Genomic DNA, 17,102 nt, shown 5'->3' on the forward strand with positions numbered 1-17,102 from the left:
AGCTAGTACCTCCCCATATATATATATGGAGTGGAGTTTGCCACTGAAAAGTAACTTTGTGTTCCCAACAAGCTAGGTGAAGAACGGCTTTCACACACACTTATCTCTCAGAACTGAGCATGTATAGAGACGTTCTTTCATCTAGCAAAAAGGGAACGGGTTGCAGGAGAAACTTTTACTCTGGTTTCACAGTCTGTTTCCTAGTGCCGGTTTGAAGTTCCTGCAGTTTTCACTGTAAAACCGGGTTGGAGCTAGTACCTCCCCATATATATGTGTGGAGTGGAGTTTGCAACTGAACAGAAACTTTGTGTTCCCAACAAGATAGGTGAAGGACGGCTTTCACACACACTTATCTCTCAGAACTGAGCATGTGGAGAGACGTTCGTACATCTATCACAAAGGATCGGGTTGCAGGAGAAACTTTTACTCTGGTTTCTCAGTCTGTTTCCTAGTGCCGGTTTGAAGTTCCTGCAGTTTTCACTGTAAAACCGAGTTGGAGCTAGTACCTCCCAATAAATATATGTATGGAGTGGAGTTTGCAACTGAAGAGAAACTTTGTGTTCCCAACCAGCTAGGTGAAGGGCGGCTTTCACACACACTTATTTCTCACAACTGAGCATGTGGAGAAACGTTCGTTCATCTAGCACAAAGGGAACGGGTTGCTGGAGAAACTTTTACTCTGGTTTCTCGGTCTGTTTCCTACTGTCGGTTTGAAGTTCCTGCAGTTATCACTGTAAAACCGAGTTGGAGCCAGTACCTCCCCATATATATGTATGGACTGGGGTTTGCAACTGAACAGAAACTTTGTGTTCCCAACAAGCTAGGTGAAGGACGGCTTTCACACACACTTATCTCTCAGAACTGAGCATGTGGAGAGACGTTCATTCATCTAGCACAAGGGGATCGGGTTGCAGGAGAAACTTTTACTCTGGTTTCTCAGTCTGTTTCCTAGTGCCGGTTTGAAGTTCCTGCAGTTTTCACTGTAAAACCGAGTTGGAGCTAGTACCTCCCCATATATATATGTATGGAGTGGAGTTTGAAACTTAAGAGAAACTTTGTGTTCCCAATTAGCTAGGTGAAGGACGGCTTTCACACACACTTATCTCTCAGAAATGAGCATGTAGAGAAACGTTCGTTCATCTAGCACAAAAGGAACGGGTTGCTGGAGAAACTTTTACTCTGCTTTCACAATCTGTTTCCTAGTGCCGGTTTGAAGTTCCTGCAGTTTTCACTGTCAAACCGAGTTGGAGCTTGTACCTCCCTATATATATATATGGAGTGGAGTTTGCAACTGAACAGAAACTTTGTGTTCCCAACAAGCTAGGTGAAGTACGGCATTCACACACACTTATCTCTCAGAACTGAGCATGTGGAGAGACGTTCGTACATCTATCACAAAGGGAACGGGTTGCAGGAGAAACTTTTACTCTGGTTTCTCAGTCTGTTTCCTTGTGCCGGTTTGAAGTTCCTGCAGTTTTCACTGTAAAACCGAGTTGGAGCTAGTACCTCCCCATATATATGTATGGAGTGGGGTTTGCAACTGAACAGAAACTTTGTGTTCCCAACAAGCTAGGTGAAGGACGGCTTTCACAAACAATTATCTCTCACAACTGAGCATGTGGAGAAACGTTCGTTCATCTAGCACAAAGGGAACGGGTTGCTGGAGAAAATTTTACTCTGGTTTCTCGGTCTGTTTCCTATTGCCGGTTTGAAGTTCCTGCAGTTTTCACTGTAAAACCGAGTTGGACCTAGTACCTCCCCATATATATGTATGGAGTGGGGTTTGCAACTGAAGAGAAACTTTGTGTTCCCCACAAGCTAGGTGAAGGACGGCTTTCACACACACTTATCTCTCAGAACTGAGCATGTGGAGAGACGTTCGTTTATCTAGCAGAAATGGAAAGGGTTGCAGGGGAAACTTTTACTCAGGTTTCTCAGTCTGTTTCCTAGTGCCGGTTTGAAGTTCCTGCAGTTTTCACTGTAAAACCGAGTTGGAGCTAGTACCTCCCCATATATATATATGGAGTGGAGTTTGCCACTGAAAAGTAACTTTGTGTTCCCAACAAGCTAGGTGAAGAACGGCTTTCACACACACTTATCTCTCAGAACTGAGCATGTATAGAGACGTTCTTTCATCTAGCACAAAGGGAACGGGTTGCAGGAGAAACTTTTACTCTGGTTTCACAGTCTGTTTCCTAGTGCCGGTTTGAAGTTCCTGCAGTTTTCACTGTAAAACCGAGTTGGAGCTAGTACCTCCCCATATATATGTGTGGAGTGGAGTTTGCAACTGAACAGAAACTTTGTGTTCCCAACAAGATAGGTGAAGGACGGCTTTCACACACACTTATCTCTCAGAACTGAGCATGTGGAGAGACGTTCGTACATCTATCACAAAGGATCGGGTTGCAGGAAAAACTTTTACTCTGGTTTCTCAGTCTGTTTCCTAGTGCCGGTTTGAAGTTCCTGCAGTTTTCACTGTAAAACCGAGTTGGAGCTAGTACCTCCCAATAAATATATGTATGGAGTGGAGTTTGCAACTGAAGAGAAACTTTGTGTTCCCAACCAGCTAGGTGAAGGGCGGCTTTCACACACACTTATTTCTCACAAATGAGCATGTGGAGAAACGTTCGTTCATCTAGCACAAAGGGAACGGGTTGCTGGAGAAACTTTTACTCTGGTTTCTCGGTCTGTTTCCTACTGTCGGTTTGAAGTTCCTGCAGTTTTCACTGTAAAACCGAGTTGGAGCTACTACCTCCCCATATATATGTATGGATTGGGGTTTGCAACTGAACAGAAACTTTGTGTTCCCAACAAGCTAGGTGAAGGACGGCTTTCACACACACTTATCTCTCAGAACTGAGCATGTGGAGAGACGTTCATTCATCTAGCACAAGGGGATCGGGTTGCAGGAGAAACTTTTACTCTGGTTTCTCAGTCTGTTTCCTAGTGCCGGTTTGAAGTTCCTGCTGTTTTCACTGTAAAACCGAGTTGGAGCTAGTACCTCCCCATATATATATGTATGGAGTGGAGTTTGAAACTTAAGAGAAACTTTGTGTTCCCAATAAGCTAGGTGAAGGACGGCTTTCACACACACTTATCTCTCAGAAATGAGCATGTGGAGAAACGTTCGTTCATCTAGCACAAAAGGAACGGGTTGCTGGAGAAACTTTTACTCTGCTTTCACAATCTGTTTCCTAGTGCCGGTTTGAAGTTCCTGCAGTTTTCACTGTCAAACCGAGTTGGAGCTAGTACCTCCCTATATATATATATGGAGTGGAGTTTGCAACTGAACAGAAACTTTGTGTTCCCAACAAGCTAGGTGAAGTACGGCTTTCACACACACTTATCTCTCAGAACTGAGCATGTGGAGAGACGTTCGTACATCTATCACAAAGGGAACGGGTTGCAGGAGAAACTTTTACTCTGGTTTCTCAGTCTGTTTCCTTGTGCCGGTGTGAAGTTCCTGCAGTTTTCACTGTAAAACCGAGTTGGAGCTAGTACCTCCCCATATATATGTATGGAGTGGGGTTTGCAACTGAACAGAAACTTTGTGTTCCCAACAAGCTATGTGAAGGACGGCTTTCACACACACTTATCTCTCAGAACTGAGCATGTGGAGAGACGTTCGTTCATCTAGCAAAAAGGGAACGGGTTTCAGGGGAAACTTTTACTTTGGGTTCTCAGTCTGTTTCCTAGTGCCGGTTTGAAGTTCCTGCAGTTTTCACTGTAAAACCGAGTTGGAGCTAGTACCTCCCCATATATATGTATGGAGTGAAGTTTGCAACTGAAGAGAAACTATGTTTTCTCAACAAGCTATGTGAAGGACGGCTTTCACACACACATATCTCTCAGAACTGAGCATGTGGACAGACGTTCGTTCATCTAGCCCAAAGGGAACGGGTTGCAGGAGAAACTTTTACTCTGGTTTCTCAGTCTGTTTCCTATTGCCGGTTTGAAGTTCCTGCAGTTTTCACTGTAAAACCGAGTTGAAGCTAGTACCTCCCTTTATATATGTATGGAGTGGAGTTTGCAACTGAAGAGAAACTCTGTGTTGCCAAAAAGCTAGGTGAAGGACGGCTTTCACACACATATATATCTCTGAACTTAGCATGTGGTGAGACGTTCGTACATCTAGCACAAATGGAACGGGTTGCAGGAGAAACTTTTACTCTGGTTTCTAAGTCTGTTCCCTAGTGCCGGTTTGAAGTTCCTGCAGTTTTCACTGTAAAACCGAGTTGGAGCTAGTACCTCCCCATATATATGTATGGAGTGGAGTTTGCAACTGAAGAGAAACTTTGTGTTCCCAACAAGCTAGGTGAAGGACGGCTTTCACACACACTTATCTCTCAGAAATGAGCATGTGGAGACAGGTTCGTTCATCTAGCACAAAAGGAACGGGTTGCAGGAGAAACTTTTACTCTGGTTTCTCAGTCTGTTTCCTAGTGCCGGTTTGAAGTTCCTGCAGTTTTCACTGTAAAACCGAGTTGGAGCTAGTACCTCCCCATATATATGTATGGAGTGGAATTTGCAACTGAAGAGAAACTTTGTGTTCCCAACAAGCTAGGTGAAGTGCGGCTTTCACAAACAATTATCTCTCAGAACTGAGCATGTGGAGAGAGGTTCGTTCATCTAGCACAAATGGAACGGGTTGCAGGAGAAACTTTTACTCTGGATTCTCAGTCTGTTTCCTAGTGCCGGTTTGAAGTTCCTGCAGTTTTCACTGTAAAACCGAGTTGGAGCTAGAACCTCCCCATATATATGTATGGAGTGGAGTTTGCAACTGAAGAGAAACTTTGTGTTCCCAACAAGCTAGGTGAAGGACGGCTTTCACACACACATATCTCTCAGAACTGAGCATGTGGAGAGACGTTCGTTCATCTAGCACAAATGGAACGGGTTGCAGGAGAAACTTTTACTCTGGTTTCTCAGTCTGTTTCCTAGTGCCGGTTTGAAGTTCCTGCAGTTTTCACTGTAAAACCGAGTTGGAGCTAGTACCTCCCCATATATATGTATGGAGTGGAGTTTGCAACTGAAGAGAAACTCTGTGTTCCCAACAAGCTATGTGAAGGACGGCTTTCACACACATATATATCTCTGAACTGAGCATGTGGAGAGACGTTCGTTCATCTAGCACAAAGGGAACTGGTTGCAGGGGAAACATTTACTCTGGTTTCTCAGTCTGTTCCCTAGTGCCAGTTTGAAGTTCCTGCAGTTTTCACTGTAAAACCGAGTTGGAGCTAGTACCTCCCCATATAAATGTATGGAGTGGAGTTTGCAACTGAAGAGAAACTTTGTGTTCCCAACAAGCTAGGTGAAGGACGGCTTTCACACACACTTATCTCTCAGAAATGAGCATGTGGGGACAGGTTCGTTCATCTAGCACAAAAGGAACGGGTTGCAGGAGAAACTTTTACTCTGGTTTCTCAGTCTGTTTCCTAGTGCCGGTTTGAAATTCCTGCAGTTTTCACTGTAAAACCGAGTTGGAGCTAGTACCTCCCCATATATATTTATGGAGTGGAATTTGCAACTGAAGAGAAACTTTGTGTTCCCAACAAGCTAGGTGAAGGACGGCTTTCACAAACAATTATCTCTCACAACTGAGCATGTGGAGAAACTTTCGTTCATCTAGCACAAAGGGAACGGGTTGCTGGAGAAACTTTTACTCTGGTTTCTCGGTCTGTTTCCTATTGCCGGTTTGAAGTTCCTGCAGTTTTCACTGTAAAACCGAGTTGGAGCTAGTACCTCCCCATATATATTTATGGAGTGGAATTTGCAACTGAAGAGAAACTTTGTGTTCCCAACAAGCTAGGTGAAGTACGGCTTTCACACACACTTATCTCTCAGAACTGAGCATGTGGAGAGACGTTCATTCATCTAGCACAAGGGGATCGGGTTGCAGGAGAAACTTTTACTCTGGTTTCTCAGTCTGTTTCCTAGTGCCGGTTTGAAGTTCCTGCTGTTTTCACTGTAAAACCGAGTTGGAGCTAGTACCTCCCCATATATATATGTATGGAGTGGAGTTTGAAACTTAAGAGAAACTTTGTGTTCCCAATAAGCTAGGTGAAGGACGGCTTTCACACACACTTATCTCTCAGAAATGAGCATGTGGAGAAACGTTCGTTCATCTAGCACAAAAGGAACGGGTTGCTGGAGAAACTTTTACTCTGCTTTCACAATCTGTTTCCTAGTGCCGGTTTGAAGTTCCTGCAGTTTTCACTGTCAAACCGAGTTGGAGCTAGTACCTCCCTATATATATATATGGAGTGGAGTTTGCAACTGAACAGAAACTTTGTGTTCCCAACAAGCTAGGTGAAGTACGGCTTTCACACACACTTATCTCTCAGAACTGAGCATGTGGAGAGACGTTCGTACATCTATCACAAAGGGAACGGGTTGCAGGAGAAACTTTTACTCTGGTTTCTCAGTCTGTTTCCTTGTGCCGGTTTGAAGTTCCTGCAGTTTTCACTGTAAAACCGAGTTGGAGCTAGTACCTCCCCATATATATGTATGGAGTGGGGTTTGCAACTGAACAGAAACTTTGTGTTCCCAACAAGCTATGTGAAGGACGGCTTTCACACACACTTATCTCTCAGAACTGAGCATGTGGAGAGACGTTCGTTCATCTAGCAAAAAGGGAACGGGTTTCAGGGGAAACTTTTACTTTGGGTTCTCAGTCTGTTTCCTAGTGCCGGTTTGAAGTTCCTGCAGTTTTCACTGTAAAACCGAGTTGGAGCTAGTACCTCCCCATATATATGTATGGAGTGAAGTTTGCAACTGAAGAGAAACTATGTTTTCTCAACAAGCTATGTGAAGGACGGCTTTCACACACACATATCTCTCAGAACTGAGCATGTGGACAGACGTTCGTTCATCTAGCCCAAAGGGAACGGGTTGCAGGAGAAACTTTTACTCTGGTTTCTCAGTCTGTTTCCTATTGCCGGTTTGAAGTTCCTGCAGTTTTCACTGTAAAACCGAGTTGAAGCTAGTACCTCCCCTTATATATGTATGGAGTGGAGTTTGCAACTGAAGAGAAACTCTGTGTTGCCAAAAAGCTAGGTGAAGGACGGCTTTCACACACATATATATCTCTGAACTTAGCATGTGGTGAGACGTTCGTACATCTAGCACAAATGGAACGGGTTGCAGGAGAAACTTTTACTCTGGTTTCTAAGTCTGTTCCCTAGTGCCGGTTTGAAGTTCCTGCAGTTTTCACTGTAAAACCGAGTTGGAGCTAGTACCTCCCCATATATATGTATGGAGTGGAGTTTGCAACTGAAGAGAAACTTTGTGTTCCCAACAAGCTAGGTGAAGGACGGCTTTCACACACACTTATCTCTCAGAAATGAGCATGTGGAGACAGGTTCGTTCATCTAGCACAAAAGGAACGGGTTGCAGGAGAAACTTTTACTCTGGTTTCTCAGTCTGTTTCCTAGTGCCGGTTTGAAGTTCCTGCAGTTTTCACTGTAAAACCGAGTTGGAGCTAGTACCTCCCCATATATATGTATGGAGTGGAATTTGCAACTGAAGAGAAACTTTGTGTTCCCAACAAGCTAGGTGAAGTGCGGCTTTCACACACACATATCTCTCAGAACTGAGCATGTGGAGAGAGGTTCGTTCATCTAGCACAAATGGAACGGGTTGCAGGAGAAACTTTTACTCTGGATTCTCAGTCTGTTTCCTAGTGCCGGTTTGAAGTTCCTGCAGTTTTCACTGTAAAACCGAGTTGGAGCTAGAACCTCCCCATATATATGTATGGAGTGGAGTTTGCAACTGAAGAGAAACTTTGTGTTCCCAACAAGCTAGGTGAAGGACGGCTTTCACACACACATATCTCTCAGAACTGAGCATGTGGAGAGACGTTCGTTCATCTAGCACAAATGGAACGGGTTGCAGGAGAAACTTTTACTCTGGTTTCTCAGTCTGTTTCCTAGTGCCGGTTTGAAGTTCCTGCAGTTTTCACTGTAAAACCGAGTTGGAGCTAGTACCTCCCCATATATATGTATGGAGTGGAGTTTGCAACTGAAGAGAAACTCTGTGTTCCCAACAAGCTATGTGAAGGACGGCTTTCACACACATATATATCTCTGAACTGAGCATGTGGAGAGACGTTCGTTCATCTAGCACAAAGGGAACTGGTTGCAGGGGAAACATTTACTCTGGTTTCTCAGTCTGTTCCCTAGTGCCAGTTTGAAGTTCCTGCAGTTTTCACTGTAAAACCGAGTTGGAGCTAGTACCTCCCCATATAAATGTATGGAGTGGAGTTTGCAACTGAAGAGAAACTTTGTGTTCCCAACAAGCTAGGTGAAGGACGGCTTTCACACACACTTATCTCTCAGAAATGAGCATGTGGGGACAGGTTCGTTCATCTAGCACAAAAGGAACGGGTTGCAGGAGAAACTTTTACTCTGGTTTCTCAGTCTGTTTCCTAGTGCCGGTTTGAAATTCCTGCAGTTTTCACTGTAAAACCGAGTTGGAGCTAGTACCTCCCCATATATATTTATGGAGTGGAATTTGCAACTGAAGAGAAACTTTGTGTTCCCAACAAGCTAGGTGAAGGACGGCTTTCACAAACAATTATCTCTCACAACTGAGCATGTGGAGAAACTTTCGTTCATCTAGCACAAAGGGAACGGGTTGCTGGAGAAACTTTTACTCTGGTTTCTCGGTCTGTTTCCTATTGCCGGTTTGAAGTTCCTGCAGTTTTCACTGTAAAACCGAGTTGGAGCTAGTACCTCCCCATATATATTTATGGAGTGGAATTTGCAACTGAAGAGAAACTTTGTGTTCCCAACAAGCTAGGTGAAGGACGGCTTTCACAAACAATTATCTCTCACAACTGAGCATGTGGAGAAACTTTCGTTCATCTAGCACAAAGGGAACGGGTTGCAGGGGAAACTTTTACTCTGGATTCTCAGTCTGTTTCCTAGTGCCGGTTTGAAGTTCCTGCAGTTTTCACTGTAAAACCGAGTTGGAGCTAGTACCTCCCCATATATATGTATGGAGTGGAATTTGCAACTGAAGAGAAACTTTGTGTTCCCAACAAGCTAGGTGAAGTGCGGCTTTCACAAACAATTATCTCTCAGAACTGAGCATGTGGAGAGAGGTTCGTTCATCTAGCACAAATGGAACGGGTTTCAGGAGAAACTTTTACTCTGGTTTCTCAGTCTGTTTCCTAGTGCCGGTTTGAAGTTCCTGCAGTTTTCACTGTAAAACCGAGTTGGAGCTAGTACCTCCCCATATATATGTATGGAGTGGAGTTTGCAACTGAAGAGAAACTTTGTGTTCCCAACAAGCTAGGTGAAGGACGGCTTTCACACACACATATCTCTCAGAACTGAGCATGTGGAGAGACGTTCGTTCATCTAGCACAAAAGGAACGGGTTGCAGGAGAAACTTTTACTCTGGTTTCTCAGTCTGTTTCCTAGTGCCGGTTTGAAGTTCCTGCAGTTTTCACTGTAAAACCGAGTTGGAGCTAGTACCTCCCCATATATATGTATGGAGTGGAGTTTGCAACTGAAAAGAAACTTTGTGTTCCCAACAAGCTAGGTGAAGGACGGCTTTCACACACATATATCTCTGAACTGAGCATGTGGAGAGACGTTCGTTCATCTAGAACAAAGGGAACGGGTTGCAGGGGAAACATTTACTCTGGTTTCTCAGTCTGTTCCCTAGTGCCGGTTTGAAGTTCCTGCAGTTTTCACTGTAAAACCGAGTTGGAGCTAGTACCTCCCCATATATATGTATGGAATGGAGTTTGCAAATGAAGAGAAACTTTGTGTTCCCAACAAGCTAGGTGAAGGACGGCTTTCACACACACTTATCTCTCAGAAATGAGCATGTGGAGACAGGTTCGTTCATCTAGCACAAAAGGAACGGGTTGCAGGAGAAACTTTTACTCTGGTTTCTCAGTCTGTTTCCTAGTGCCGGTTTGAAGTTCCTGCAGTTTTCACTGTAAAACCGAGTTGAAGCTTGTACATCCCCATATATATTTATGGAGTGGAATTTGCAACTGAAGAGAAACTTTGTGTTCCCAACAAGCTAGGTGAAGGACGGCTTTCACAAACAATTATCTCTCAGAACTGAGCATGTAAAGAGATGTTCATTCATCTAGCCAAAAAGGAACTGGTTGCAGGAGAAACTTTAACTCTGGTTTCTCAGTCTGTTTCCTAGTGCCGGTTTGAAGTTCCTGCAGTTTTCACTGTAAAACCGAGTTGGAGCTAGTACCTCCCCATATATATGTATGGATTTGAGTTTGCAACTGAAGAGAAACTTTGTGTTCCCAACAAGCTAGGTGAAGGACGGCTTTCACATACACATATCTCTCAGAACTGAGCATGTGGAGAGAGGTTCGTTCATCTAGCACAAAAGGAACGGTTTGCAGGAGAAACCTTTACCCTGGTTTCTCAGTCTGTTTCCTTGTGCCGGTTTGAAGTTCCTGCAGTTTTCACTGTAAAACCGAGTTGGAGCTAGTACCTCCCCATATATATGTATGGAGTGGAGTTTGCAACTGAAGAGAAACTCTGTGTTCCCAACAAGCTAAGTGAAGGACGGCTTTCACACACATATATATCTCTGAACTGAGCATGTGGAGAGACGTTCGTTCATCTAGCACAAAGGGAACGGGTTGCAGGGGAAACTTTTACTCAGGTTTCTCAGTCTGTTCCCTAGTGCCGGTTTGAAGTTCCTGCAGTTTTCACTGTAAAACCGAGATGGAGCTAGTACCTCCCCATGTATATGTATGGAGTGGAGTTTGCAACTGAAGAGAAACTTTGTGTTCCCAACAAGCTAGGTGAAGGACGGCTTTCACACACATTTATCTCTCAGAAATGAGCATGTGGAGAGAGGTTCGTTCATCTAGCAAAAAAGGAACGGGTTGCAGTAGAAACTTTTCTCTGGTTTCTCAGTCTATTTCCTAGTGCCAGTTTGAAGTTCCTGCAGTTTTCACTGTAAAACCGAGTTGGAGGTAGTACCTCCCCATATATATGTATGGAGTGGAATTTGCAACTGAAGAGAAACTTTGTGTTCCCAACAAGCTAGGTGAAGGGCGGCTTTCACACACACATATCTCTCAGAACTGAGCATGTGGAGAGAGCTTCGTTCATCTAGCACAAAATGAACGGATTGCAGAGGAAACTATTACTCTGGATTCTTAGTCTATTTCCTAGTGCCGGTTTGAAGTTCCTGCAGTTTTCACTGTAAAACCGAGTTGGAGCTAGTACCTCCCCATATATATGTATGGAGTGGAGTTTGCAACTGAAGGGAAACTTTGTGTTCCCAACAAGCTAGGTGAAGGACGGCTTTCACACACACATAACTCTCAGAATTGAGCATGTGGAGAGAGGTTCGTTCATCTAGCACAAATGGAACGTGTTGCAGGGGAAACTTTTACTCTGGTTTCTCAGTCTGTTTCCTAGTGCCGGTTTGAAGTTCCTGCAGTTTTCACTGTAAAACCGAGTTGGAGGTATTACCTCCCCATATATATTTATGGAGTGGAGTTTGCAACTGAAGAGAAACTTTGTGTTCCCAACAAGCTAGGTGAAGGACGGCTTTCACACACACATATCTCTCAGAAATGAGCATGTGGAGAGAGGTTCGTTCATCTAGCAAAAAAGGAACGGGTTGCAGGAGAAACTTTTCTCTGGTTTCTCAGTCTGTTTCCTAGTGCCGGTTTGAAGTTCCTGCAGTTTTCACTGTAAAACCAAGTTGGAGCTAGTACCTCCCCATATATATGTATGGAGTGGAGTTTGCAACTGAAGAGAAACTTTGTGTTCCCAACAAGCTAGGTGAAGGACGGCTTTCACACACACTTATCTCTCAGAAATGAGCATGTGGAGAGAGGTTCGTTCATCTAGCAAAAATGAACGGGTTGCAGGAGAAACTTTTCTCTGGTTTCTCAGTCTGTTTCCTACTGCCGGTTTGAAGTTCCTGCAGTTTTCACTGTAAAACCGAGTTGGAGCTAGTACCTCCCCATATATATGTATGTAGTGGAATTTGTAACTGAAGAGAAACTTTGTGTTCCCAACAAGCTAGGTGAATGACGGCTTTCACAAACACTTATCTCTCAGAACTGAGCATGTGGAGAGAGCTTCGTTCATCTAGCACAAATGGAACGGTTTGCAGGAGAAACTTTTACCCTGGTTTCTCAATCTGTTTCCTAGTGCCGGTTTGAAGTTCCTGCAGTTTTCACTGTAAAACCGAGTTGGAGCTAGTACCCCCCATATATATGTATGGATTCGAGTTTGCAACTGAAGAGAAACTTTGTGTTCCCAACAAACTAGGTGAAGGACGGCTTTCACACACACATATCTCTCAGAACTGAGCATGTGGAGAGAGCTTCGTTCATCTAGCACAAAAGGAACGGGTTGCAGGAGAAACTTTTACTCTGGTTTCTCAGTCTGTTTCCTAGTGCCGGTTTGAAGTTCCTGCAGTTTTCACTGTAAAACCGAGTTGGAGCTAGTACCTCCCCATATATATGTATGGAGTGGAGTTTGCAACTGAAGAGAAACTTTGTGTTCCCAACAAGCTAGGTGAAGGACGGCTTTCACACACATATATATCTCTGAACTGAGCATTTGGAGAGACGTTCGTTCATCTAAAACAATCGGAACGGGTTGCAGGGGAAACTTTTACTCTGGATTCTCAGTCTGTTCCCTATTGCCGGTTTGAAGTTCCTGCAGTTTTCAGTGTAAAACCGTGTTGGAGCTAGTACCTCCCCATATATATGTATGGAGTGGAGTTTGAAACTGAAGAGATACTTTGTGTTCCCTACAAGCTAGGTGAATGGTGGCTTTCACAAACAATTATCGCTCAGAACTGAGCATGTGGAGAGAGGTTCGTTCATCTTGCACAAAGGGAACGGGTTGCAGGAGAAACTTTTACTCTGGTTTCTCAGTCTGTTTCCTAGTGCCGGTTTGAAGTTCCTGCAGTTTTCACTGTAAAACCGAGTTGGAGCTAGTACCTCCCCATATATATGTATGGATTGGAGTTTGCAACTGAAGAGAAACTTTGTGTTCCCAACAAGCTAGGTGAAGGACGGCTTTCACACACACATATCTCTCAGAACTGAGCATGTGGATAGACGTTCGTTCATCTAGCACAAAAGGAACGGGTTGCAGGAGAAAATTTACTCTGGTTTCTCAGTCTGTTTCCTAGTGCCGGTTTGAAGTTCCTGCAGTTTTCACTGTAAAACCGAGTTGGAGCTAGTACCTCCCCATATATATGTATGGAGTGGAGTTTGCAACTGAAGAGAAACTTTGTGTTCCCAACAGGCTAGGTGAAGGACGGCTTTCACACACACTTATCTCTCAGAAATGAGCATGTGGAGAGAGGTTCGTTCATCTAGCAAAAATGAACGGGTTGCAGGAGAAACTTTTCTCTGGTTTCTCAGTCTGTTTCCTACTGCCGGTTTGAAGTTCCTGCAGTTTTCACTGTAAAACCGAGTTGGAGCTAGTACCTCCCCATATATATGTATGTAGTGGAATTTGTAACTGAAGAGAAACTTTGTGTTCCAAACAAGCTAGGTGAATGACGGCTTTCACAAACACTTATCTCTCAGAACTGAGCATGTGGAGAGAGCTTCGTTCATCTAGCACAAATGGAACGGTTTGCAGGAGAAACTTTTACTCTGGTTTCTCAATCTGTTTCCTAGTGCCGGTTTCAAGTTCCTGCAGTTTTCACTGTAAAACCGAGTTGGAGCTAGTACCTCCCATATATATGTATGGATTCGAGTTTGCAACTGAAGAGAAACTTTGTGTTCCCAACAAACTAGGTGAAGGACGGCTTTCACACACACATATCTCTCAGAACTGAGCATGTGGAGAGAGCTTCGTTCATCTAGCACAAAGGGAACGGGTTGCAGGAGAAACTTTTCTCTGGTTTCTCAGTCTGTTTCCTACTGCCGGTTTGAAGTTCCTGCAGTTTTCACTGTAAAACCGAGTTGGAGCTAGTACCTCCCCATATATATGTATGTAGTGGAATTTGTAACTGAAGAGAAACTTTGTGTTCCAAACAAGCTAGGTGAATGACGGCTTTCACAAACACTTATCTCTCAGAACTGAGCATGTGGAGAGAGCTTCGTTCATCTAGCACAAATGGAACGGTTTGCAGGAGAAACTTTTACTCTGGTTTCTCAATCTGTTTCCTAGTGCCGGTTTCAAGTTCCTGCAGTTTTCACTGTAAAACCGAGTTGGAGCTAGTACCTCCCATATATATGTATGGATTCGAGTTTGCAACTGAAGAGAAACTTTGTGTTCCCAACAAACTAGGTGAAGGACGGCTTTCACACACACATATCTCTCAGAACTGAGCATGTGGAGAGAGCTTCGTTCATCTAGCACAAAGGGAACGGGTTGCAGGAGAAACTTTTACTCTGGTTTCTCAGTCTGTTTCCTAGTGCCGGTTTGAAGTTCCTGCAGTTTTCACTGTAAAACCGTGTTGGAGCTAGTACCTCCCCATATATATGTATGGATTGGAGTTTGCAACTGAAGAGAAACTTTGTGTTCCCAACAAGCTAGGTGAAGGACGGCTTTCACACACACATATCTCTCAGAACTGAGCATGTGGAGAGACGTTCGTTCATCTAGCACAAAAGGAACGGGTTGCAGGAGAAACTTTACTCTGGTTTCTCAGTCTGTTTCCTAGTGCCGGTTTGAAGTTCCTGCAGTTTTCACTGTAAAACCGAGTTGGAGCTAGTACCTCCCCATATATATGTATGGAGTGGAGTTTGCAACTGAAGAGAAACTTTGTGTTCCCAACAAGCTAGGTGAAGGGCGGCTTTCACAAACAATTATCTCTCAGAACTGAGCATGTGGAGAGAGGTTCGTTCATCTAGCACAAAAGGAACGGGTTGCAGGAGAAACTTTTTCTCTGGTTTCTCAGTCTGTTTCCTAGTGCCGGTTTGAAGTTCCTGCAGTTTTCACTGTAAAACCGAGTTGGAGCTAGTACCTCCGCATATATATGTATGGATTGGAGTTTGCAACTGAAGAGAAACTTTGTGTTCCCAACAAGCTAGGTCAAGGGCAGCTTTCACAAACAATTATCTCTCAGAACTGAGCATGTGGAGAGAGGTTCGTTCATCTAGCACAAATGGAACGGGTTGCAGGAGAAACATTTTCTCTGGATTCTCAGTCTGTTTCCTAGTGCCGGTTTGAAGTTCCTGCAGTTTTCACTGTAAAACCGAGTTGGAGCTAGTACCTCCCCATATATATGTATGGATTGGAGTTTGCAACTGAAGAGAAACTTTGTGTTCCCAACAAGCTAGGTGAAGGACGGCTTTCACACACACATATCTCTCAGAACTGAGCATGTGGAGAGACGTTCGTTCATCTAGCACAAAAGGAACGGGTTGCAGGAGAAACTTTTACTGTGGTTTCTCAGTCTGTTTCCTAGTGCCGGTTTGAAGTTCCTGCAGTTTTCACTGTAAAACCGAGTTGGAGCTAGTACCTCCCCATATATATGTATGGAGTGGAGTTTGCAACTGAAAAGAAACTTTGTGTTCCCAACAAGCTAGGTGAAGGACGGCTTTCACACACATATATATCTCTGAACTGAGCATGTGGAGAGACGTTCGTTCATCTAGAACAAAGGGAACGGGTTGCAGGGGAAACATTTACTCTGGTTTCTCAGTCTGTTCCCTAGTGCCGGTTTGAAGTTCCTGCAGTTTTCACTGTAAAACCGAGTTGGAGCTAGTACCTCCCCATATATATGTATGGAATGGAGTTTGCAACTGAAGAGAAACTTTGTGTTCCCAACAAGCTAGGTGAAGGACGGCTTTCACACACACTTATCTCTCAGAAATGAGCATGTGGAGACAGGTTCGTTCATCTAGCACAAAAGGAACGGGTTGCAGGAGAAACTTTTACTCTGGTTTCTCAGTCTGTTTCCTAGTGCCGGTTTGAAGTTCCTGCAGTTTTCACTGTAAAACCGAGTTGAAGCTTGTACATCCCCATATATATTTATGGAGTGGAATTTGCAACTGAAGAGAAACTTTGTGTTCCCAACAAGCTAGGTGAAGGACGGCTTTCACAAACAATTATCTCTCAGAACTGAGCATGTAAAGAGATGTTCATTCATCTAGCCAAAAAGGAACTGGTTGCAGGAGAAACTTTAACTCTGGTTTCTCAGTCTGTTTCCTAGTGCCGGTTTGAAGTTCCTGCAGTTTTCACTGTAAAACCGAGTTGGAGCTAGTACCTCCCCATATATATGTATGGATTTGAGTTTGCAACTGAAGAGAAACTTTGTGTTCCCAACAAGCTAGGTGAAGGACGGCTTTCACATACACATATCTCTCAGAACTGAGCATGTGGAGAGAGGTTCGTTCATCTAGCACAAAAGGAACGGTTTGCAGGAGAAACCTTTACCCTGGTTTCTCAGTCTGTTTCCTAGTGCCGGTTTGAAGTTCCTGCAGTTTTCACTGTAAAACCGAGTTGGAGCTAGTACCTCCCCATATATATGTATGGAGTGGAGTTTGCAACTGAAGGGAAACTTTGTGTTCCCAACAAGCTAGGTGAAGGACGGCTTTCACACACACATAACTCTCAGAACTGAGCATGTGGAGAGAGCTTCGTTCATCTAGCACAAAAGGAACGGGTTGCAGGAGAAACTTTTACTCTGGTTTCTCAGTCTGTTTCCTAGTGCCGGTTTGAAATTCCTGCAGTTTTCACTGTAAAACCGAGTTGGAGCTAGTACCTCCCCATATATATTTATGGAGTGGAATTTGCAACTGAAGAGAAACTTTGTGTTCCCAACAAGCTAGGTGAAGGACGGCTTTCACAAACAATTATCTCTCACAACTGAGCATGTGGAGAAACTTTCGTTCATCTAGCACAAAGGGAACGGGTTGCTGGAGAAACTTTTACTCTGGTTTCTCGGTCTGTTTCCTATTGCCGGTTTGAAGTTCCTGCAGTTTTCACTGTAAAACCGAGTTGGAGCTAGTACCTCCCCATATATATTTATGGAGTGGAATTTGCAACTGAAGAGAAACTTTGTGTTCCCAACAAGCTAGGTGAATGACGGCTTTCACAAACAATTATCTCTCACAACTGAGCATGTGGAGAAACTTTCGTTCATCTAGCACAAAGGGAACGGGTTGCAGGGGAAACTTT

This window comes from Camelus bactrianus, unplaced genomic scaffold, assembly GCF_048773025.1.
Source record: "Camelus bactrianus isolate YW-2024 breed Bactrian camel unplaced genomic scaffold, ASM4877302v1 HiC_scaffold_44, whole genome shotgun sequence".
Lineage (NCBI taxonomy): Eukaryota > Metazoa > Chordata > Mammalia > Artiodactyla > Camelidae > Camelus > Camelus bactrianus.